Below are 23,686 nucleotides of genomic sequence, written 5' to 3'. Positions count from 1 at the left end.
TCCAAAGAGACTTATGCACCACTATGTTCATTGCAGCATTATTCACAACAGCCAAAATGTGAAAGCAACCCAAGTGCCCTTCTACAGATGAATGGATAAAGAAGATGCGGTGTATATATACAATGGAATACTACTCAGCCATAAAAAAAGACAAAATCATCCCATTTGCAACAATATGGATGGATGTTGAGGGTATGACGTTAAGTGAAATAAGCCAGACAGAGAAAGACAAACACCGAATGATTTCACTCATATGTGGAAGATAACAAATACATGGACAAAGAGAACAGATTAGTGGTTACCAGAGGGGAGGGGGGTTGGGAGGTGGGTGAAAGGGATAAAGGGGCACATATATATAGTGACAGACAAAAACTAAACTACTGGTGGTGAGCATGATGAAGTGTATTCAGAAATTGATAAATAATAATGTATGCCTGAAACTACACAACCTTATAAACCATTATAATCCCAGTAAAATTACTTGGTGTAAAAAAAAAAAAAAACTACTTAAAAAATTTTTTTAAAGTACTTAAAATCAAAAAAAAAATCATAATGATTGCTCTCCTCTGGACAAGCCTGAAAAGCCCGTTCACACTGGGCAGTCAACTTTAAATCAAAACCACACTGGATAGCACCAGAGAGTAGAAGATTCTTTTTTTCCTAAATGCCAAACACCCCTTTGGTGACTGCTTCAGGGTTTTTTTCATGGATCAATGTGTCAGAGAATGAGCCTTACCTCCTGGGAGCCGAGCCTGGAAAATCACAGTGTTCATTGTACTCCAGCCTGTGCCCAGAGGAAAGCACGGAGCAAAGGGTGAGTCATTCTTACTGGTGCCCTGACCTTGGCTGACCTCCATAGTGTCGAGGTCTGTAGCCAAATGGAACTCCTGACTTAAGGAGTTAGAGATAAAGAGGCGGGTGGCCGGTCACATGACATGTGGCTGCTGATGGAATGAGACTTGTCAGCCCCCCCAGGGGGCTTTCACCAGGACCAGCCTATGCGTCCACCCACTAAGGATCAGGGAACTAAGAGTTCTTCCTGAAGAACGTCAGATGCCTTCTGATTTAAGAGGTGCTTATACCCAGATCCAGAGATTACAATGTGCCACATGCCTGCAGAAATTGATTGACATTTCATACAGCATGTTAACATAAGTCGTTTTGCAAAAATTAACTCCTTCTTTTACAATTATTAAGAATGCGTGAACTTTGTAAAAATTTGGAATATCAGAAAAGCTGGAGAAAAGAAAACAAAAGTCTCCCGAGAATCCCACTACCCAGTGTCATTGGTGGATACCTTCTAGTCTTTTTTTTTTTCTTTTTTGGTGAGGAAGATCATCCCTGAGCTAATATCTATTGCCAATCTTCCTCTATTTTTTTTTTTCCTCCTCAAAGCCCAGGACATAGTTGTGTATCCTAGTTGTAGGTCATTCTAGTTCTCCTGTGGGATGCTGCCACAGCATGGGTTGATGAACAGTGTGTAGGTCTGCGCCTAGGATCTGAACCAACGAACCCTGAGCTGCCGAAGCAGAGCATGTGAACTTAATCACTCAGCCACAGGGCCAGCCCCCATCTTATTTCTTTGTCATATATATATATATATTTTTTCCTACAGTCAATTCATCCTTCCAACAGTGATTATTGAGCACCTACCATGTGCCAGGCTTTATCGTAGGTGTTAGAGATATCTAAATGAACAAAGCAAAGTCCTTACCCTTATGGAGCTAAGAATGAGGAAGGGTAGACCAACCACAGAAAAGCAAATATATAAATACGCAAGACAAATTTAGATAATATGTGGTATAATGGAAAAATAATACCTAAAGATACTGAAGACTTATAACGTGCTATTCTAAGCTCTTTACTTCATATATATTAATACATTGAGTAAGGTTGGGGTGTGTGTGTGTGTGTGTTAGATGGAAGGTGGTTACCACAAATCTTTCAGTACCATGGTCAGGAAAAGTCTCATGGGGGAGATGACATAGGAATCAAGGTCTACATGGAGGGAAGAGGGAAGAAGAGAATCAGGGGAAGATTCAGGTTAAGAGCCTTCTTGGCAGAGAGAATAGCAAGCTTAAATTCCCTGAGCGTAAAGTATTTCAGTGTGTTGATAAAACAGAAAGAAAAAGACAAGTATGGCTGGAACTTTGGGGGACAAGGGGCAGAGTGGTCTGCAATGACACCAAAGAGGTATATTTTGTGATCAGATCCTGTAGGGCCTTCTAACACATTGGAAAGCCTTTGGAAGATCTTAAGCAGTGGAGTGACAAGATCTGATGTCCATTGTTTAAAAGATCACACTGCATAGTGTTTGGCAAATGGATTTTAAGGAGGCAAGAGCTGAAGCAAGGAGACCAGTTAAAAAGGTTCCTGTGGTCATCCGAGCAAGGGATGGTGGCCCTGTGGGCCAGGGTGATGGCAGAATATATGAACAGAAGTGGAGAGAATTAGGATTTTATTGAAGTGATACTGTTTTTGTAGTTCTACGTTTACCCTGCTTATTTTGCTTAATTTTATTTTTAAAAAGGATTTGAAAAATTCTTTTAAAACATAATTTAAAAATATATCAGCCACAATTCAGGATACCCAAATTGGAGAACAAGCAGGGAAGCCTAAGAATGATAAATCCTAAGAAGATGGAAGGGTGACCCCAGGACTGTCGTCCTCAGGGGCTCCAAGGAACCCTTGAGAGCAGCAGAACTAGGCCATTTTTTCCAGTGGTTTCATTCTCTCCCCATCCCAATACCTGCCTTCCCACTCTCATTTCTTTTCTTTTTCCTTTTTTTTTTCGGCAAGGAAGATTGGTCCTGAGGTAGCATCTGTTGCCTATCTTCCTTTTTGTCTTTTTCTCCCCAAAGCCCCAGTGCACAGTTGTCTATCCTAGTTGTAGGTCATTCTAGTTCTTCTATGTGGTACACCGCCACAGCGTGGCTTGATGAACAGTATGTAGGTCCATGCCCGGGGTCCAAACCAGCGAGCCCCATGCCACCGAAGCAAAGCGCACCAACTTAACCACTTGGCCACAGGGCGGGCGCCTCCACTCTCATTTTTGTGTGAGTAAAGGACTGAGGTTTTGTTGGAAGCTGTAACTCATGGAACAGTTGAGACTGTTAACTGACACATCTCCTGTACCTTTCATGCCAACATCCTATTTGAATTTGAAGCTCCGGGGCCCTCTTTTCTACAGCTCTGCCTACCCTTAAGTCCATGCAAAGTTGAAGGCAGCTGCAATTGGGGTTTTACCAAAGGCCATAGAGGCCACATTATTGATTGCTACACAGAAGCCATTCTCCAATACTTCCTCACCTGAGAGCCTGCCCCTTACTATGAAGAGTAACAATGCCAGGTATTTTTCCTAGCCTCTCTGGCAGCCAGATCACCAATGTCAGAGTATTTTCCTGGTCCTTAGATTTGCTCCCTAATGACCACAGGTTGGCTGCCTCTGTTTCATGACAGAGCTTCTTACAGTCTGGATTTTGCAGACTTTCTCTTCATGATACAACTTCACATGGTCTTCTGTTCCCTATATTTCCTATAAAATGGTAATCGTAAACCTCAACACATATAATCCTTACAACAACTCAGTGAGCCAGGGCTATTAATGTCCCTAATTTACAGTGGAGGCACAAACTGTAAACTCAGTTTACCATCTGAGGCACAGAAAGATAGTATACTAGAGGTCGTGTACCAGAAAATATAGGAGCCAGAGTTTGAATCCAGGCAGGAGCTTCTAACATCTATGCTGCACACAAAGAAATATATCAGAAAGACATTTATGCGACTCCCTTTGGTTGGACATTCTCCAGGAGTAGATGACTGGTTGGCTTGTAAGCCCGCAAATCAATTAACTCAATTAACAACAGTTACTGAGCATCTACAGCATGTGCTGGGCTAAGCTGTGGGAGACCAAGACGGGCAGGATGATGCTGGAGATGATGATAGCCGCCACACTAAGAGCTTCCTGTCTCCCAGATCCGGCGCTAGGTGCTGTCATACAGCGGTGACCGCCACAGTCAAAGGGAATTTCATTATGGAGCTCAGTCTTGGGAAGGCTAAACAACAGTGTGTGACATGCTATAATAGGGATTCTTCAGAGCTGTGTGGTACAATCCAGCAGTCGTTAGTCACGTGTAGCTATTTAAATTGAAGTTAATTACAATTAAATAAAATGTAAAATTCAGTCCCTCAGTCACACTAGCCACTTTTCAAGTGCTCAATAGCCACAGCTGGCTGGTGGCTACCTTTGGATAGCACAGATCACAGAATAGCGTCGTGGCACGAAGTTCTATCAGACAGCACCGGCTTAGAGTGTTGGAAAGCTCAGAGAAGAGACCCTCTGCCCCCCCCATCTGGACCTGGAGGGGAGGAGGAGTGTCTGGAAAGGGATTGGAGCAAAGTAATATTTAAGGTGAGACTTGAAGAATGAGTGGTTTTAATCCTTACTGTATTCCTTTGAGATGTTTTCTATCCCTATTTAGTGAACGAAAAAATGGACTCAGGAAAATTAAAAAACTTGCCCAAAGTCACAAGAAAAATGTGAGAGGGTACATTTGATCCCAACTCCATCCACCTGCTGAAAACACTAATGCTTGAAACACTAATACTATAATGAAAGGAACCACCGGCAAAAGAGACCTCTTTTGGAAGACATGGGTGACAGATTCACAAATACTGATTGAACCCTTTGTGCTGTATTTCAAAGCGTTTGGTTCCACACTGATGTAGTATGGGCAGTTTCCACAAACGGGGACCTCTTGCCACACAGAGTTTGCCATCTCACTGCGAAATGGGGGCAGAACACATGAATGTATTCTAAACGCTACAGGAATCCCAAGAGATGGTGATGGCTTGCTGTGAAGGCTCCTCAGAAAGAGGAGGAGTTAAGTGGGTCTTGAAAGACGTGTAGGCTGTGACTATAAGCAGTATTGTAGGTTGGAGGAAAGGCTTGCAGGAAGTCTTTGTGGGGGGCATGCAAGGCCAATGCCAAGGCGACAGGTGATACCTCTATCAGGTTGGGGATTTATGAAGATGAGATGACACATCCTTCTGCAGGCGTGGACTTTCAATGCAAATTCTTCTTGAATGGCATTTATGAGTGCGTCTATAAAAGAGATCCTTTCAAGGGCAGGGCAAAGTCATTGCTGATTTCCCCCTGATCTCAGAGAATTACTCATTTAACAGCAGAGTTTGTCTCTTTGCAAAAGGAACGTCTTCAGGAACACCAAGAGAAGTTTCTGGGGCCACGCTTCTTTGTTTTCACAGTGCACCATAGTGCTTCCCCTTTCTTCACACCTCTCTTCAAGTCCTCGAATGGAACCCAGCTCTAGAGAGCAAAGGACATTTAATCAGAGAGTGCAAACATTAGTTTTTGGGATTTTAAATCAATATACTTACTACATTTTGTTTATCTACTCATCAGTTGATGGAGATTAGGTTGTTTTCACTTTTTGGCTATTGTGAATAATGCTACTATGAAAACATTTGTGTACAGATTTTCACGTGGATGTATGTTTTCATTCCTCCTGGGTGTATACCTAGCAGTGAAATTGCTGGGTCATAGGTAACTCTGTGTTTAATCTTTCAAGAAACTGTCAGTCTGTTTTCCTTTTTATATTCCCAGCAGCAATGTATAAGGGTTCTAGTGTCTCCATATGCTCAGGAGCACCCATTCTTCTGTTTTTCTGACGCTAGCCATCCTAGAGGGTGTGAAGTGGTAGTTCATTGTGGTTTTGACTTATGTTTCCCTAATGGCTAATAATGTTGAGTATCCTTTCATGTGCTTATTGACCATCTGTATGTCTTCTTTGGAGAAATATCTATTCAGATCCTTTGCCCTGTGCATGTGTTATGTTAACATTATAAAATGTTTGAAAGCATAGTAAGCAAATACCAAGTGTTGGAGATGGTAGTCTCTGGGTGAAGAAAATTAGGTGATTTCTTTTTTGCTTTTCTAAATTTTTCAAACATATGTAACTTTTTGTCATTGTCAAATATTAACATTTTCCCTCAATTATTTATCTTTTTCTGATTTAAAAAGGTGGCACAAGAAATTTTTTAGAAAGTAGACACAATACTAACCTGAAGGCAACAGCAGCCAACATTTTAGCAGATTTCCCTCCAGGACATTTTTCTAAACTTTCTATACTATTCTGAGGTTGTGGTATATGTGCAAGTTCAAATTGTGCCTTTTATTCTTATCATGATATCATAAATAAGCCCCTGTATATTAAGTAACCCTCTTTAACCATTTCTTCTGCAAGTCGCTAGAGGCAATGCTACTGTATCTCTTGGTGTGCAGAATGGTCATGAGAGAGGACTTCATTCTTACAGTCATTATTTTAAAATTAAGGAAAAAAAATTGTCACATACGTACACACACTGTCCCCAACCCATGGAAAGTGTAAGTAAACCCAGTAGAACTTGGAGAGGATGCAGCCAGGTCCTTTGCTGCGATCTTACTCTCTCTCTCTCTATTTCACGTAGTATGAAGAAGCTGGGCAACTCTCCAAACTTTTCTACTTATATCTTCATAGTATGGCTTTGCCTTTTGGTTGAAAGTATTTGTAAATTCCCACAGTCTCGCCAACTCCCATATTTTTCTTTAAAGGGCATTTGTGCTAGAAAAACTACATCCCTCTGCTTACCCCGTCCTCTTTCTCTTCCCCTCATTATAATCCTTTCTCCTGAGATCACCCGTGCCATCAGGACAAGCTGACTGCACATAGAGCTATGACTTATGTTTCTTTTCATCTTTTTTTTTCCTCCCAAAGGCTCCAGAGTTTCCAGTTGCAGCAACTTCAAAAGCTGATTGCACAGATTCCACTTTCTCTCGTGATAATGGAATAAATAGCACTCTCCTCACAGTAAGAGCTCCAGAAGAGACTTCTTTTTACACTTGCTTCAAGTGTTCAATTTTCTGTAACAATATAGGCTGTTGACTCTTTATGTTCCCATGTATGTCCACAAACACTTCCAAGACAGCAATGCCATCCAAAACTACACACATACAACAGGTAGCTTCCAATCCAAAACACCAGGAAAAACACCAGGATACAAGCAAGGGAGAATAAATCTGACTACTGAAGATTCTCCCTCCTAAGTGTCCAATCATAGCTGTGCAAGAATAAACTCAAGAGGAATGATTTGCCTTTAATTCAGCGCACTGGGGAGAGCATATAGTGCTCACTGACACCCATGCTCTCTCTTCTTCCTGGGCACAGCACTTAGACATATTTTTTACAGACTTCTTGCTGGTAGATGAGACCATAGACTGAGTTCTGGCCAGTGGAATGGGGGTGAATGTGATGTTCGTCACTTCCATACCTGGCATCTTAAATCCTTTACTCTCTCTTCCAGTTCAGCAGGGATTTTGGAGGCCACTTGTTGAAGATAATGGTGCCACAAGATGGAAGGACACAGGGTCCCTAAATGACTGCATGAGGCCAACCCCACCACCAAACCATCCTGAACAGAGACATGAGCCAGAAATGAACCTTTATTGTATTAATCCACATTAATTGAGGATTGAAGGTTATATCTTACAGCAGCTTGCATACCCTGATTAATACATTTCCTTTTTCTATCTCCCACTGCAGCAAAATATTCTAGGTTGCTGTGACAGCTTGTAGACAGTGTCTTTAAAAGGGCATCAGAATAAGAGCTCCATTTCGCTAGCAAAGCATTCAAATTCAAATACCACCAAGAGGAGAGCCTTGCTAGTAAGGTTCTGCCTAAATGGTTGCAAGTCTAGGAAAGTCCCTAAGTTTTTTGAGAAATAAAAGCAAAAATCAACACTGTCTTCCCGGTGCTTTCACATAGTGACATGTCACAGAAGACTTGTGAAATCTTAATGCAGGCTTCATTGGTGACTAAAGTTAACATTCACTTCTCTTCAGCAAGTATTTATTGCGTCATTAGCATCATGCGTATCACCTCCCTTCAGAAGGCAAAGCTGGAAAACTGCAAGTCTTGGCCCTGGAAGCTGCCCCTCCAGACAAGGTAGGAGCTCGTCTCACTCACTGTAAGCACTCAAGCCCTTCCCAAGGTGGCTCCAGGAAGGTTTCAGCTATGCTGATGTCTTGAGTGGCCAACTATTGCTTCTACTTAGGAAGCTCGGGTGTCTTTGTTGAATTCATTACTTTCCTTCTTTTTCAGCTTTCCCAGTAGACTCCGTTGTTTCTTGGTATCCTTTTATTGTGACCCGTTTGACATCAAACGTGTTCACTATTGATGAGAAATTTTTTTAATGTTTCAAAGAGGTAGAATACAGAGTATTTCACATATTAAAACAAAGAAGGTTTGGGCATGAGAAACCTGTGTTCAGTCATGAAGAATCCAGGGCCCAGTCTGCAGATCACCTTCTGCTCTGAGGATAAGAGGGCAACTCTGGGTTTTATTCCTGGTTCTGCCTCTGGATTTTGTGACTTTAGGTAAATTGTTTCAACACCCTGTTCCAATAGATTTTGTGACGTTTGGAGGAACACTGCTGACTCATTTCTGCCTCCTTCCCCTATGTCAAGCTTTTAAACCAGCCTCTTCAACCAAATGGGGGTTTCTTTCTCTTTTATGAAGAGCTTGACTTTCAGGTTCGTTAAAACCCAAGTTCAGACTTGATATATAAAATGTGTGTATAAATTTTACACGCCTTTAGGATGCTTTCTGAAACGCAGCTTGGTTCTCTATGCTATTCTGCCAGTTCTCTATTTCTTTTCCTTCTTTCTCCCCTCCATTCTGAAATTCTCTCACTTCTTGTTCACTCTTCAAATCAAACACTGTTACGTTCATGTTGTTTTTGTATCTTCCGGGAAAGGTGAAAGTTCACCTAGAAAAGGCATGCATGTGAGTCTGTTTGTGACAAGAAAAAGATAAGGAAGAGAAAAGGAGTAACTGAACTCAACAGAGAGCAGACTGTACAGGAAATCAGACTAGAAGTTTTAATGGTGTATGCATTATTTTTTAAATGTGGAAACAACATAACATCAAAAAGTTTTAAATCTTTGAATTCTCCCACCCTAGCACAAAACTTTAATTGTTCTCTTTCAAGTGTTATTCGTGTACATGTTTTTTCACATAATTATAATCTCAATGCATATAATTTTGTATTTTGGTACAAATTTGTTAGGGAAACCTTTCTTAGCTCTTTTTCATATTTCGTAGATGAGTTACCAGGTATTTTGGAGAACTTTTTTAGGGTCAGACCTGTATGCCTGCTAACATTGGGCTTCCGGTTTTCACGTTGTTTCTGGCTGAAGAATAGAACCATCATGTAGTTTTGAGGACAGTTAGGATGATGCTAACTTCTGGGCAAAGAATAATGAGTTCAATAGGGCTTCTGGCTGGTAGAGTTGCACGTTTTCTAATTAAAACAAAAACTTGGGAAAAAAGTACTGAGGTATTGGGAATCACTTGAGAAGGGTTGAGATACATGGGCACCTCTTGTAAAGGGTTCTGGGGCCGTAATATTCAACCCCCTTGAAGCCTTGCCACTGAATGTGTTGCAGAAGGTGTGTAAGGATTGTAGACTGTTAGGCTTGTAAGTGACCTTTCAGAGCATCTCGTCCAACACTCTCAAGATACAGACAAGAATCTGAATCCAAGGAATCCAAAGCAAAGAGAGAAAGCAGACTTCACTGTCGCAGGGACATAGCTGGGATGAGAAAGCAGGAGGAGGAAACAGGTGATAGATAGGATTAAGGAAGAAAAGATGCAGCAGGAAAAGAAAGCAAAGCTAGGGAAAAGAGAAGATGGCACAAAAGAGAAGGAAGGGAATTGGGGGTGAGGTACTCAAGCCTTTGCTAAACTTAAGAGCAAACTTGAACTTAGAGCACGTAGTGCCCCAGGGTAAACTGGTCCTCTGAGATTACCATCTCGAGTTATATAGGATAGCCAGCTAAGCATTCAGCTTTTCTTGTCTGCTTAGAAATGAAGTTTATAGAAAGAGAAGGTGATGTGATGAACGATGATCCTTCAGGAGTTATGAAGGATGCAGGCCCTACTTTTCTACTGTGTGATGTCCATGGAGGCAATGCATGCGTTTCACGTGGATTCTTGGAGTTTTTCTAGTGGAAGAATAAATGGCAGATGAACTGCTAGAAGCTCCCGTAGCTGACCAATGCTCCACAAATTCCTTCAGGAAATCCCTTTCTGGATATTTATTGGACTTCAGTTTGCCCTTGAGATACCACTAAAGAAAAGTTAAATATGCAGTAGCGACAGAGAGAATCTCCATCTCCCTCATTTTGTAGAAAGGTCCAGAAAGGATGTATAACTAGCCCAAAGTCCCATAGCTTAGAAGAATATGTCTACTATGGAATAACAACCACCCCAAATCTAATCAGGTGAGGTGATCTCCCAAAATGGCTGCTATCAGGCCCTTTTCTTCCTGTATATACATGCTGCCCCTCAAATCAAAAGGTAGAGTCTATTTCCCCTCCTTTTGAATCTGGTTGGTCTTCTGACTTGCTTTAACCAATAGAATGAAGCAGAAGTAATGTTCTAGAACTTCCAAGCTCAGTCCTTAAGAGAACTGGCAGCTTCTAGTTCCTCCCTCCTGGAAGCCAGCTGCCATGTAAGAAGTCTGACCCCCCTGCTGAGAGGACCACATGCTGTGAGAAAGCCCAAGCTAGCCACGTGGACAGAGAGAGGTCATGTGGAGGCAGACTGAGATACCTGATGTGTGAGTAAAACCTCTCAGACCTTCCAGTTCAGCTGAGCTGCCAGGGGCCACCTGAATGCAGCCCAGTGAGTGACCCTAGCCAGTGCCGAGCTGAGCCCAGTTGACCCACAGAATTATGAGAATTAGTAAATGGTGGTAGTTTTTGCTGCTAGTTTTGGGGTGGCTTGTTATACAAGAACAGATAACTGAAGCAGTAACTTAAAACAGCAACCATATATTATTAATTCTCATGAAGCTATGAGTTGGGCGATGGTGCTGTTGATCTGGACCAAGCTTGGCTGATCTCATTTGGACTTGCGTGTACCTCTGCAGTCAACTGAGGGCTGGCTGGTCAAGGATGGCCTCAGCTGTGATGACTCAGCTCTGTTCCACAGGGTCTTTCATCCTCCATTGGGCTTCTTCTCCCGGGGATGGCAGAACTCCAAGAATGGAAGCAAAAGTACACAAACTTTTTTAAAAAATAGACTTTATTTTTTAGAGTAGTTTCAGGTTCACAGCAAAATTGAGAGGAAGGTACAGAGATTTCCCATATATGCCCTGCCCCCACATATGCACAGCCTCCCCCATTATCAATATTCCCCACCAGGGTGGGGCATACATTTGCTACAACTGATGAACCTACACTGACACATCATTATCACCCAAAGACGATAGTTTACATTGGAGTTCACTCTTGGTGTTGCACATTTTATGGTTTTGGACAAATGTATAATAACATATATCCACTATTATAGTATCACACTATACTAAAATTGTCTCACTGCCCTAGAAATGCTCTGGGCTCTGCCTGTTCATCCCTCCCTCCCCCAACCTCTGGCAACCACTGATCTTTTACTGCCTCTGTAGTTTTGCCTTTTCCAGAATGCTATATAGTTGGAATCCTACAGTACGTAGCCTGTTCAGATTGACTTCTTTCACTTAGTAATATGCATTTAAGTTTCCCCCATGACTTTTCATGGCTCGATAGCTCGTTTCTTTCAGTGCTGAATAATACTGGATGTGGATAAACCACAGTTTATTTATCCATTCACCTACTGAAGGGCATCTTGGTTGCTTCCAAGATTTGGCAGTTATGAATAAACCTGCTATAAACACCCATGTACAAGTTTTTGTATGGACCCAAATTTTAAAGTTCTTTGGGTAATTACCAAGGAGCACAACTGCCAGATCATCTAGTAAGAGCATGTTCAGTTTTGTAAGAAACTTCCAAACTGTCTTCCAAAGTGGCCGTATCATTTTTGCACTCCCACTGGCAATAAATGACAGTCCCTATTGTTCAACATCCTCCACAGCATTTGGTGTTGCCTGTATTCTGGATTTTGGAAACTTGAATAGGTGCATAGTGGTGTCTCATTGTTGCACAAAGATTTTTTCAAACTTTCATTTACATCAAGTCTGCTATTGTTTCACTGGCCGAAGTAAATCATATGGATGAGCCCAGAGTGGGAGGGGACTACAAAGTTGGAGGGAAAAGACTTGGATAAAGGGAGGTCATTATGTGGGGCCATTAACGCCATCAAATCTACTATAAGGAATCTATGCATGTTTCTCATAGAGGAGTATTAAATTAGCATTACTAAGATTCTGAACTAAGATCTGGAATCAACTGGAGAAATTATGTTTGAAATTAAGTAAAACAATTAGATGAGTATTTTTTGATTTTTAAATGTTTCCAGATTTTCTGGCCAAGTCACTATTGCTAGTGATATTGAGGTTGTTTTATCTCTAAGAGAGGGTAACTTTCCCAAATTCTTGTTGATAGATTTAGACATAGAATCAGGAAGAAATATCAGGTCTCATACTATATGGTCCCTCGTTCCATTAATTAATTCACAGTAATGATCTTAAGGCTCTTGTAGGAGTTCCTTGGAATCCTATTTAACAAAGTAATAGAGTTAGCTCTCTAAATAGCCAGTGGGCAGTCTGTTTGTGACTTCTCTCCGGAAACCTAAGGCTGTTAGCATCTGTGCTTTACAGAAAGGAGTCAATCAGGCTCTTAATAGGGAAGGACAGCTGTGTGCATTTGTATGCGTGGATTTGTATGTAACGTGTTTGACCACCTCTGATCCACTTTGATTTAAGTTGGGTTTTACCTGTTTTCACCTCCTCTGCCTTCCCAGGAAATATTGACAACTGACTTTGCATTTTCACTTATCACTCCCTCTCTGAGAAGCAGATTTGATTTCCACTCCTTGGACTTCAGAGCAGACATCTGAGGAGCAGAGAGGGGAGACAGGGACTACCATTCCCCTATCCCAGCCAGCCTGCTCCTTAGAGCAGTGCGGTGCTGCCCCCTACACAGTGACTCACACCAGGCGCATGAAGGGTTCTTTGATCTGTTCCGCTTTCTTCCATTGTCCCCTCTATCGACCCCATCTTGAACCTTGTTAATCCAACATTTCTGTTACTTATCGTTCAGTAATTGGGAGTCAAGGAACCTGTGTTCTGGCCCTCGGGTCACTTAATGTCTTTGGGTCTTAGTTTTCTTATCTGTAAAGTGAGCAAGCTGGGCTAAGACGTGTGTTTCCGCTCTGAGCTTTGAAGAGCCTAGGATGCCAGGATAAAACCAGACACCAGTCACAAGGTCCTAAACAAGTGAAGACCTAAAACTCCCAGTGATGGCCAGACACATCTGGGAGTAGTCTGGAAAAAACGGGCCTAAGAATAATAGATATTTGCATTACCAAGGAATTACTGCATTCCATTCTAAACTGATATTAAACCACAACAGACCTACCCAAAGTGCAGGGTGGGAGGTACAAAAAGACTTCAAAACTGAAACGTTTCATTTGCCGAGAACTAAGAGAATATCCTTTCAACGGCAATTCATTTTGGCTCACCAAGCCAGGGATATCTGAGGATAAGGACCATGAAATGTTGGTCGGTCTTCCTCAGACAGAATGTACCCCACGTTCTCCATCAGTGTGTTTGATTTTTAAAGAAGGGTAAGGTGGAAGGAAGCGATGAGGGTGAGAAATACCACTTGCTTCGATTCAGCTGGAAGAGATCCTCTACCTTTCGGTTCCTATTAAGAAAATTTTGCTACAGCTTCCAGAACAGTATTTTTCCAAGAGATTCCTATAAATCTAGCGCCTACCCTCTCTTCTCTCCACTGACATCAGGTGAGATACAATTTGTAAATGCCCCCAGGCCCACTCAGCACTATCAGTAAAATTTAGTTCCCACCCCATCACAGTCCATTCGCTCTTGACGTCCCTCCAGCCTTCTCTCTCCTACGACCCCCTCGCCAACCTACCCTGCCTGTTGGGTAGGTCTCACTTCCGGGACACACCTGCTCTCCTAGGGGAGACACCATCGCCTTGGTAATCCTCGCCTGTCCCTTCCTGGTGGAGGTGGCACCTGTGCTTAAGTGCGGGCTTCGCCGCAAGTAGAGTCCAGCGGGCAGGCAACCAGGCGTTGCCGAGTTCAGTGCCCTGAGGAACGGGGAAGCTCTATCCCAAACACAGCCCTACGTATCGGGGCTGCAAGACTTTGAGAACCGCCGGGAAGCCCTCGGCGAGCCTTGGAGGAACCGACCGAATCTGAGGCGCCCGCCCCACCCGCGCTATCCGTCCTGGGCACCCTGGGGCATGACGGAGCACAGTGTCCCCATGCCCCGACTCGGGCGCCCAATCCGACTGCGGCGGAGACTCCCGCCGCCGCTGCAAACCGGTCTGGCTTCTCTGCAGGGCGTGCGGGGATGGAGCAAGGGGGTGGAGAGAAAAGGGGAAGAGCCTGGCGGCCGGCAGGCGGGGCCTGCAGCCTCCCGGAGCCGCGGCAGCAGCCGCGCAGACTGCTCTCTCAGCGCCTCGCTCAGCCTCGGGCGCGCACTGCGCCGGGATCCGCGCCCGCGCCGAGCCCGGGGCGCCGCTGCTCCCTGGCCCCCCGCCCCCGACCGCGCCGCGCCGAGGCTGCGCCGGGCCGTAGAGCCGCTTCGAGCTGCCGGGGCTTGGGCGGCCGCTCGCTGCCCAGTCTGGCCGAAGGACGGGCGGAGAAGGAAGGGGAAAGCGGGGACACACACACTCGCCGCGGCGCGCGCGCGTTGCATACTCGCAGCCGCGCGCACCCGCCGAGGCGCGTCCGGGCCGAGTTTGGCCCCAAGGCTCGGGCCCGGCACCTGCCGGCTCCCGGCGCTGCGCCCCGCCCTCGCCCCCGCCCCGCCGACCCTCCCGCCCCTGGCCTGCCCCGCTCTCCCTTCGCGGAGGGGAGGCAACAACATCCCGATAACTTGCAGACTGTGGCGCAACTGGTCTCGACAGCGGAGGCGCCCGAATGCTGCCCGGGTGAGGTAAGTTTCCTGCGCGTCCCCGGCCCCTCCTACCTAAACCCTCCTCTGGCCTCAGGCTCGGAGGCTCTGGGTCTCTCATGAATCCTGACGGGCTCGCTACGCTCCCACTTTGTCCGTCTTGTGCTAGGGGTAGGGTAGAGGGGGTGCGCGTGGCCATGGAAGCGGGACCATCATTCCGCGGGGGCCACGGCTGCGCGCTCTCCGCGGGCAGCCACCCGATCCCCGGGGCCGCAGTGACACTCGGGGATCACTCTGGGCTCACTTAAGCAGGAGCCCCCTCCCTTTTAAGGGGAACCAGCTGAGTTTGGCAGCAGCAGGCGGGCTCTCCCACCACCCTCCCCGGGAATTAAACAGCGGCGAACTTGTTAGGCGCCCTTGGGATCTCCAGAGGGGCTTGCGAGTCTGTGTTCTGGTCATTTCTGGCGCTGGAGCCGGATTGAACAGATGCGGTAAGCTTCCAGCCTAAATGCAGCAACAGACTTCTGCGTCTCCTCTGCTTCGCTCCCCCAGCCCCGTCAACGTGACGCTTCAACAGCTGGGTCGGGGGGTGGACGTGTGGGGGGAACGGAGAGGGAGAATGCCAGGGTTTGATTTGCCAGGCCAGTGCCAGGAGTCGCCAAAACAGAAGACGACAAATGTCTGCTTATCTCTCATCTATGCAGATGAGCCTGTTGTCATTTTATCCCCCACGGCTTACTTGTCTCTGGTGCCCAGCGTGGTTGGGTAGAAACCTGTTCCAGAGAAGTTGTTTGGATAGGCTGATGAATTCATTCATCTGATCTGCGGAAATCAGGGCTCTCAACAAGGAAATGCTAGTTACTCTGATGCTTTTGAAAGGCAGAGTGTTGCAGACCAAAAATACCACTCCCTCCCACCCCCCCAACTATCTTTCTATGACATTCTCATCCTGCTGGAGACTCCAGCTCTAAGGTGAATGGCCGTTAAGGGACCAGTTGTGTCAGTCTCCTGCGAAGAAGTGGTCCTCTCATAGGTACTCCTGCGCGCCCATGTGGGAACCCCTATTGCCCGTCTGGTGAAGAACATCCACCAGACTTCTCTCTTGTTCTGTGGAAAGGCAGAATGTTCTGCAGTTGTCGGAAGGGAGAAAAGCCGAAGGGTTGGTTTCATTACCGCTCTAATGTGAAGCAGAATAGTGTTCATGGAAGCTTTTGTCAGAACATTTTCAGCTGAAAGGAGGCCCTGGAAAAAAACCCTTCTCAGCCAAGTCCGTGCCAGTGGGAAGTTGAGTAAGCATCATTCATGATCTGTGAGCTGAGGGAAGCGGTGCGTTCTGTGTCTGGTAATGTGAGTGGAGAGGTATGAGGACCCTTGAGAAAGCTGATCAGTCTGAGACTGATACGGCTTAGTTGAGAAGGAAAACAGTTAAGAACTGAATGATAACCATGTTACATTTTTGACCAAATTAAGACTAAAGAGATTTAGTAGTAATACCTTACATTTGCATCAATGCCTTGCTATTTGTAAATGCTTTCCAGTGTTCTCGTTTAATTCTGTTTCCGAGGGAGGCAGGGCAAAGATTATTAATCAGGTTCACAGGAAGAGCGTCAGGCCACAGGTTCAGGGACTTAGCGAGGTAACAAATGGCTGGAATTAGAGTCACAGCCACGTTCTCTGAAATCCCGCACACCCCCACTGTCACCACCGGATGCTGGTTCTGTACTTGCATATGGTTTTTACAGTGGCCACAGTGCTTCTGCGTTTATTGTGGTCTGCGCAGTCTCACTGTACACATTTGAGGAAACTGAGGTATAGACAAGTGATGGGAGTTTTCCATGGTATCGTATCTAACCTGGTGGAGTTTACAAGCCTAGAATGCAGAGCTCCTGTTGTCTGGTCCATTGCTTTGTGGAGTATGCCATTGTTCCATTTCTGATAGCAATGAGGACACATTCTGGATACTGCAGTACACTAGGGACTGTTAGCATGCCTGCTGGTGACCTGGGTTCTGGTCCTGGCACTGTATTTGGCTCTATGACCTGAGCCAAATCATGTCACCTCTGAGCCTCGTCTTCCACATATAAAACAAGAGGTTCATACTGAATTATCTTTCTCTTTCTTGTTTTAGCATTCTATAATGCTTATCATTATCTTTGTAATCCAATGTTATTTCCTTAGAGGAAGAAAGCTTTTTACCCTGTATTAACTGATTTAGCTAATTATCTATTCCACCTGTAATTTACGCCCTCCTCCCCTTGACCACATTCCACTTAATGAAGAGAAAGAAAATTCCAAGTACATTTTGCTTAGCATCTATATTTTTTAGGATTACTATTTGACTTGGAAATATTTTGAGGGGCTGAACTACTATAAAATACATGTCAGGGATTACTTGAATATTCCAGAGAGTCAGCTCATACTTATTTTTAGCTTTAGGGTTTGAATACAGTAAGTACTGAATACATAGCTGTTGAATGAATGAAGGATGTAAATGAAATGACTAAAAAAAAACATTCTGTAAAACATAGAAAGCATCTCATCCTGTAAATTCCCAACAGCTGCTGACCCATAAGATCATTTACCTGTAAGAGGTGTGCCTCCCGAAGCTGGCAGGTCCAGGTGCCCGTTGTTGCTCTCCTTCCTGAATATATCATATAAAGAAGAGGTTTTCTTTCTCGGAGTAGACAGTGGGCTCACATCAGCTATATCATACTCTTTTGCTTGCCTCCCCCCTTAAGTTGTTAGTAATGTGTAGCTGGCTGAAAGATACATCCCTAGAAATTGACTTGTGCCGTTTTATGAAAAAGTATGTCTTAAGATCGACAAACCAACCACTCTCTTTTTTGATATTTGAGTAAATTTCTGCAGATGCTAATACTAGCTCGAGGTTTCAGAGGGGGAACCTAATTAACAAAACCAACCTATTTCTCTTCCCTTTAAGAATCCTCTTCTTTCCGCTCCTTCTTCCTATATACACAAAAGTAGTTAGTTTATGTTTAAAAGAGGGATGACAAATAATTAGAATGTGTCTTAAATATTATTAACAGATCCAGCCATTGGGGATTGAGGTATATTTCTTTCTGGTAAAGAATTCAAATATTAACTAGTTCAGAGACTCGCACCTTTTGTAGGTGAGACAGGTGAGGCTTACAGAGGTGAATTGGCTTGTTCACGGTCACACAGATGTTTATCAGGAGGACCAGAGCTAATGTGGAAGTCTTAAGGTTCATATTCAAGGTTGTGCCAGGGTTTCTATGGTGAAGGTGCATTTTCTGACTTTTAGAAATCATAGGGGTCAAGAGAAAACTTCTGTTTATTAGTGATTATTTGTGAGGCATCACATTTTTAAATGGTTTAGTATTTATTTATAAATTTTCCTGTCCAAACAGATACCATTAAGGAGAAAATGTTTGTTCATTTTCGTCTATTCACTATACTTCTCTTGACTTATATATACATCACCAGACTCAGAATTAATACTTTGCTCCAACCACTGCTTGGAGAGGGGAAGCTATTTGAATAGAAATTCAAACGTATGCTGCTTTTGCAGGCTTCTCTTCCTGGTAAATAAAGCCAGAAGCCAAAGGTGGCCCTGTTATACAGCAGGTAAAGTCATAAATATGTATACATTTAATTTGCATTTTCATTTTGCTTGTACTTCTGTTGAATGGTGAGTCAGAACATTTAATATCCTGGAAAAGTATTTTTTTCCTATGGCTAGAGCCTTCTTTAGTTACTCTGTTAAACATCAAGTCCTAAATGTGTTTGTTGCAGAAACATGTTCTCTTTGTGTAAGGTATGTTAACTGGAGTTGGAAACAGTCCTTTTATTTTTTAGATGCTGCCCGGTTAGAACACTACATTATGTAGCTCAGCTGTTCATTTGTGCGCTTATCTAAGGCAGTTCTTCTAAATGCCAGGGAAATTGGGGTGGGGGGGGAAACCTAGCCTTTGTTTTATTTAGTTTTTTCCTTTTGAAAATAAACAATCTATTGATGACACTTTTGAAGTACTGTATATAGTAAACAATTGGCTGCCATTGATGAAGTATTTTATTCTACCAGGTTCCTTTCAGCATAAAAGAGTAGGCCGGGGAAAACAGGCTTGATTTTTGTGTTTTGCACTCACCATTGTATCTACTTCCATCTAGCTTCATCAGTGGCGTATAAAGGAGACGATGATGAAGGAGAAATACAGGAATCCTACCCAAACTAGGTTACTCTTGGGAAGATTTGAAATGTAGATAATAGTGGGGATATGGCTACATGATTAATCAGCTGGAAGTGCCTTGGGATTCTCATTTTAAGTTAAAACAAGCTGGTCTTTGAATGGACAGCTGTGTGAGGTGTGTCCTTGTAGGAAGTCTTCGGTGTTGTTTAGGGAGCTGGATAAACAACGGGCGAGCAGTTTGTTTTGAGGAGTTTACATAATCGGTGAGTAGTAAGTTCTTGACGCTTGTTTTCTCTAAGAAGTTTAGAAAGTCAGTTGTGAAATTGTAATGAAATAGAAGGTACTGAGAATGCAGTATTGCCCCCACGAGAAATGGGCATGTGTGTCTTTCGATTGAGGTTCCGGCAAGGGTTGGAATTGCAAGCACTGGGGGCCTAGGGAGTGTAATTACCTTGAATTGAGATGCAAGACAGCACTGTAGAAAGTCCATCCCTTTTGTAAGAACTAGGTGATGTTTAAGTCTTTGCCGTCCGGTAGCGCTGAGCAAGAGGTTTGGCAGGAGGATAGTTACAGCTAGCCATAAAAATGTGTTTCTTTGCTTCATAGACTGGCAAAAGAAACGCAGTAGATTCAACCTGTTGGGTAGTGGGTTCCAACATTCAATAGCCATTTTTTTCCTTTCTTTTTTAAACGGTGCTCACCATCATGATCTCTGCATCGTTCAGTCGTAACATCTGTTGATAAAGGAAGGAAACAAAATAGCAGCAATGAAAAGCAGCAATGCTGTGCCCTGCGTGAGGGACCGGTAAGCACATCAGAGGTGTTAAGCTAATGTTTGTCAGTTGAAAAGGTTAGGCATCATATTTTACTTATCTTCTTGGAACTTAGCACTATGCCTGGCAAATGGCAAGGATTTAATAGTTATGCATCCAGATGAATATTACTCTTCAAAACCTTGGGACGTTTCATAATTCTAATAATTCTATTTTCCAGACTATTTTAGAACTTCGGGCAGTCTGATAGACACTAGTTTCAATAGTTCATAGTAGTTCTTCATTTTTTATCATAAATGATATTTATTCACCAGACCGCCAACCTTCTTTTAGGCAACACGCCTAGGAATGATTCTTTTATTTTTCTTCCTTAGCAGAAAAAATAATCTAAATATGAAATGTGATATTCTTTTTATTATTTATAAGTGCCAGCTAAACATTTTTAAAGCACCAAGGGTGGCTTAATAGTGAGTTTGGCTCAGACTACACAGACAAGAAGGGACTTTAAGCTGCTCTAAGTTAATCAGTTTAAATGTCACCTCCTCTTGGGGCCCTCTCTGATCATCTGACCTAAAGGGGACCTTCTTCATATGTTTTCTTATCACAGTGGATACTTATTTGTTTGTGTATTTTGCTTGTTTTTCTGTCACCTCTGCCCAAACTCGCACTCAACCCAAGATTGTAAACTTTTGGAGGGTACAGGTCATGGTTTTTGAACATTGTTTTGCTAGTGCTTGATGCATAGCAGGTACCCCGTAAATATTTAAATGAGTCGATGAATAGTCCCATCTATCCTGTCAAGGTGAACTGGGCCACCAGTGAGGTCACTCAAGCTGACCTCAGGTTCACCTGTGAAGACAGTTCTTGAAGGCCAGCTCTGGCAACTCCATGAGCATGACAAGCAGGTCTTCTCAAAGGAGGAAGCATTGCTCGTTGAGGTGAATAAATTCTGGCTTGTGTATGAAGCGGCGTCTCAATTTAAAGAGTTCTTCCTTTTCATTGACTCAAACATGACTAGTAGAGAACAGATAAGCAGAAATTATCACGCATAAAACAAAACGTTGAAAACTGTTAAAATGGGATCTAAAATACCTAAATCAGAAACATATGCAATTCTTAATTAAGGCACCTTGGTGTTAACATGAAAAGCAAATCCTGTGACACTTCAGGTCAAAACTTCCCAACCTCAGCCGGTTTTTCTTTAAAAGTGAGGTACATCGATAGCCTGATACCAGGGAAGAGGCCAGGGCGGTGGTTCTCAGGTGTGGCCCCTGGACCACCAGCAGCAGCATCACCTGAGAACTTGTGAGAAAAGCAAGTTCTCATACGGTACCCCAGCCAGGTGAATCAGACTCGGGGGATGGGGTTCAGCAAGCTAAATGTCAACAGGCCTCCAGGTGATTCTGATACACACTCAATATTGGCAGGAAATGTTGACCATGTTGCTCCAAGTATAAGCCTCCTGAAGTGCTCAGTATTCCCGGGTGAATCCTGGGGTGTGTGAAGAGCACCGCCATCTGCCTGCTCCACCAGAAATACCAGGGGAGAAATAAAACCAGTCTTGGCTTTTCTCAGAGCTGAGGGGATCACAAGAGAACAAATTCATATGAGTGGATTGGTCATCTAGGACTTTAGATGATACAGAAAAGCTCTTGATGGTCACTGGCCCTGCCAAGTGGTTGGTACTCCCAGGAATGGGAGATGGATGAGGGCGTGTGGGTGATGAGGGATAAGATACTCTCCATGCATAACTTGTGTTTGCACAAGTTCAGTAAGATGCCAGGTGGGGAAATGATTTCGAGAGCTAGTGGTTGTCTAGGAAGAGGAAACAGTGGTTTTCTGACAATTCTTAGAATATTGCAGGTCAGTTCAACATACTAGATATTGATGGACCTTTTGGCCAGGATAGTACCAGGTGCTATGGGATATACAAACAAGGATGAACATGGCTGAGAACTTACTCTATTCCAAGCACTTCTCAACGGCTGTTTCTTTTCATCTTCACCATGCTCCTGACGGTGGGCCATAGCATCCTCACTGATAGAGAAGGAGATGGAAAGCTAGGCAGGATAGGTATGTGTTCATGGGCACAGAGCTAGTAAGAGATGGTTCCAGCCCTGGCTTTTGTGATTTTTGAAGGCCACATTCTTTACTCTGCTTCGTTCAGTTGCACCTCAAAATGTAGTTTTGGAACAAGAGTTTAAAAAAGGAAAACATAAGTGCATCTAAAATCTATATTTCCAACCCAGGCCTCTCTATGAGCTCTAGATTACATAATTGACATTACTCTTGGGTATCTCAGAGGCACCTTAAATTTTACATGTCTAGGGCCAGAATTGTGATCTTTTCTCTCCATCTCTGGTCCCCCATAGGGTTGCCTAGCTCTGTGATGGGCACCACTAGCCACCTCCTCTCACTAGGCAGAAACTTGGGAGTCATCCTTGACCGTATCCTTTTCATCCACCGCATCTAGTCTTTTACCCATTTTTATTGATTTTGCTTCCTGAATATCTCCCCATCCCTCTGCTTCTCATTGTTTCTGCTGGTTCTGTCCTAGTCCAGCTTCTCATCTCTTTGCTGGATTCTAACCATAGCCTCCCTTGGCTCCTGAGTCCACTCTGGCCTTCCTTTAATCCATTGTCTGGACTGCAGCCAGGGGAATTGAGATCGCTGGAGAGGACCCTAGACTCTCCTGGCCAGATCCTCAACTTCCACACCAAGCCAAGCCCTCATAGAAGCAGATCTTTCTGGTCCCCAGGTCTCTCCAGGTTGGTGGCCTTTTGAACCCTTACACAGCCTCTGAGGACTTGCTTTTCCAAACTGCGTCCTACTCTGATGTTCTTGCTCTCCTGGAGTGCGGTCAGTCCCGTGTTGATAACTCAAGTCAGCTGCTCTTGCAGGCACAGGATGAAGACTCCAGTGTGGTCCTAGGGACTGCCCAACCCACTCCGAATACCAAGTTTTTAGTGTGCTCTGGGAATCCCCGAGGTGCACGCACTCATTTTAAGAGGAACTCAAGACTGCTAATTAGATGAGAGGAAAGCAGCTGTTGTGGAAGTAGTTAGTTGGAGGCTAAAAGCATTATCTTTGATGTTCTAGGCATCTTGGGATAGAATAAGAGGCAAGATTATAGGATCCTGTAGAAACTAGTTAATATAAATTAGCCTAAGCTCAGCTCGCATTTAATCTTTGCACATGGCCTTTTTAGTTACTCAGTGTCACTTAAACTATAAGGAGAAGTACCAAAGTACCACAGATTGGGTGGCCTGTAAACAAGAGAAATTTATTTCTCATGAGTCTAGAGGCTGGAAGTTCGAGATCATGGTGCCAGCGTGGTTGGTTCTGGTGAGAACCCTCTTCCAGGTTACAGACTGCCAACTTCCCATTGTATCCTCATGGCAGAAAGAGGGCAAGAGAGTTCTCTGCGGTCCCTTTCATAAGGGCGTTAATCTCATTCATAAGGGCCCCCCATCTCATGACCTAATTACCTCCCAAAGGCCTCACCTCCTTATACCATCACACTGGCAGTTAGGATTTCAACATATGAATTTTGGGCGCATAAGCATTCAGTCCATTGCACAATCCTTTATGGCTAAGACAGTGCCCTTTAAGAAGCACATTCTATGTTGAAACCTAGTTTAGACATGAATATATAAATAATAAATATATTCAAAATGAAGGTTTTATGGAACAGTGCTTAGCTATACTACCTGAGAGATGCTCTGGTGTTTCCTGATGCGTTCCCTCCCACCTCCAACCTCTACCAAACACTAGTCATGATCCACCAAGTTAATTTTACTCCCCAGTGATGAGCTGAGAC

At 43.9% G+C, this 23,686-nt stretch overlaps 1 protein-coding gene across 2 annotated transcripts in view; it reads left to right on the top strand.

Moving 5' to 3' along the window:
- Positions 1–14,493: 14,493 nt before the first annotated feature.
- Positions 14,494–23,686, top strand: part of PIP5K1B (phosphatidylinositol-4-phosphate 5-kinase type 1 beta) — a 274,957-nt gene continuing 265,764 nt past the window's right edge. The window contains exon 1 of one of the 2 annotated variants that reach the window (XM_046664880.1): positions 14,494–14,966. The gene's annotated coding sequence lies outside the window, so the exon portion shown is untranslated. Of the gene's footprint in view, positions 14,967–19,879; positions 19,899–23,686 lie in introns of those variants that run through there. The other variant, XM_046664881.1, reaches the window with a different exon arrangement.

This window comes from Equus quagga, chromosome 6 (assembly GCF_021613505.1).
Source record: "Equus quagga isolate Etosha38 chromosome 6, UCLA_HA_Equagga_1.0, whole genome shotgun sequence".
Classification (NCBI taxonomy): Eukaryota; Metazoa; Chordata; class Mammalia; order Perissodactyla; family Equidae; genus Equus; species Equus quagga.
The sequence above is the reverse complement of the archived record's forward strand: the minus strand, read 5'-3'. Positions and strand labels throughout refer to the sequence as shown.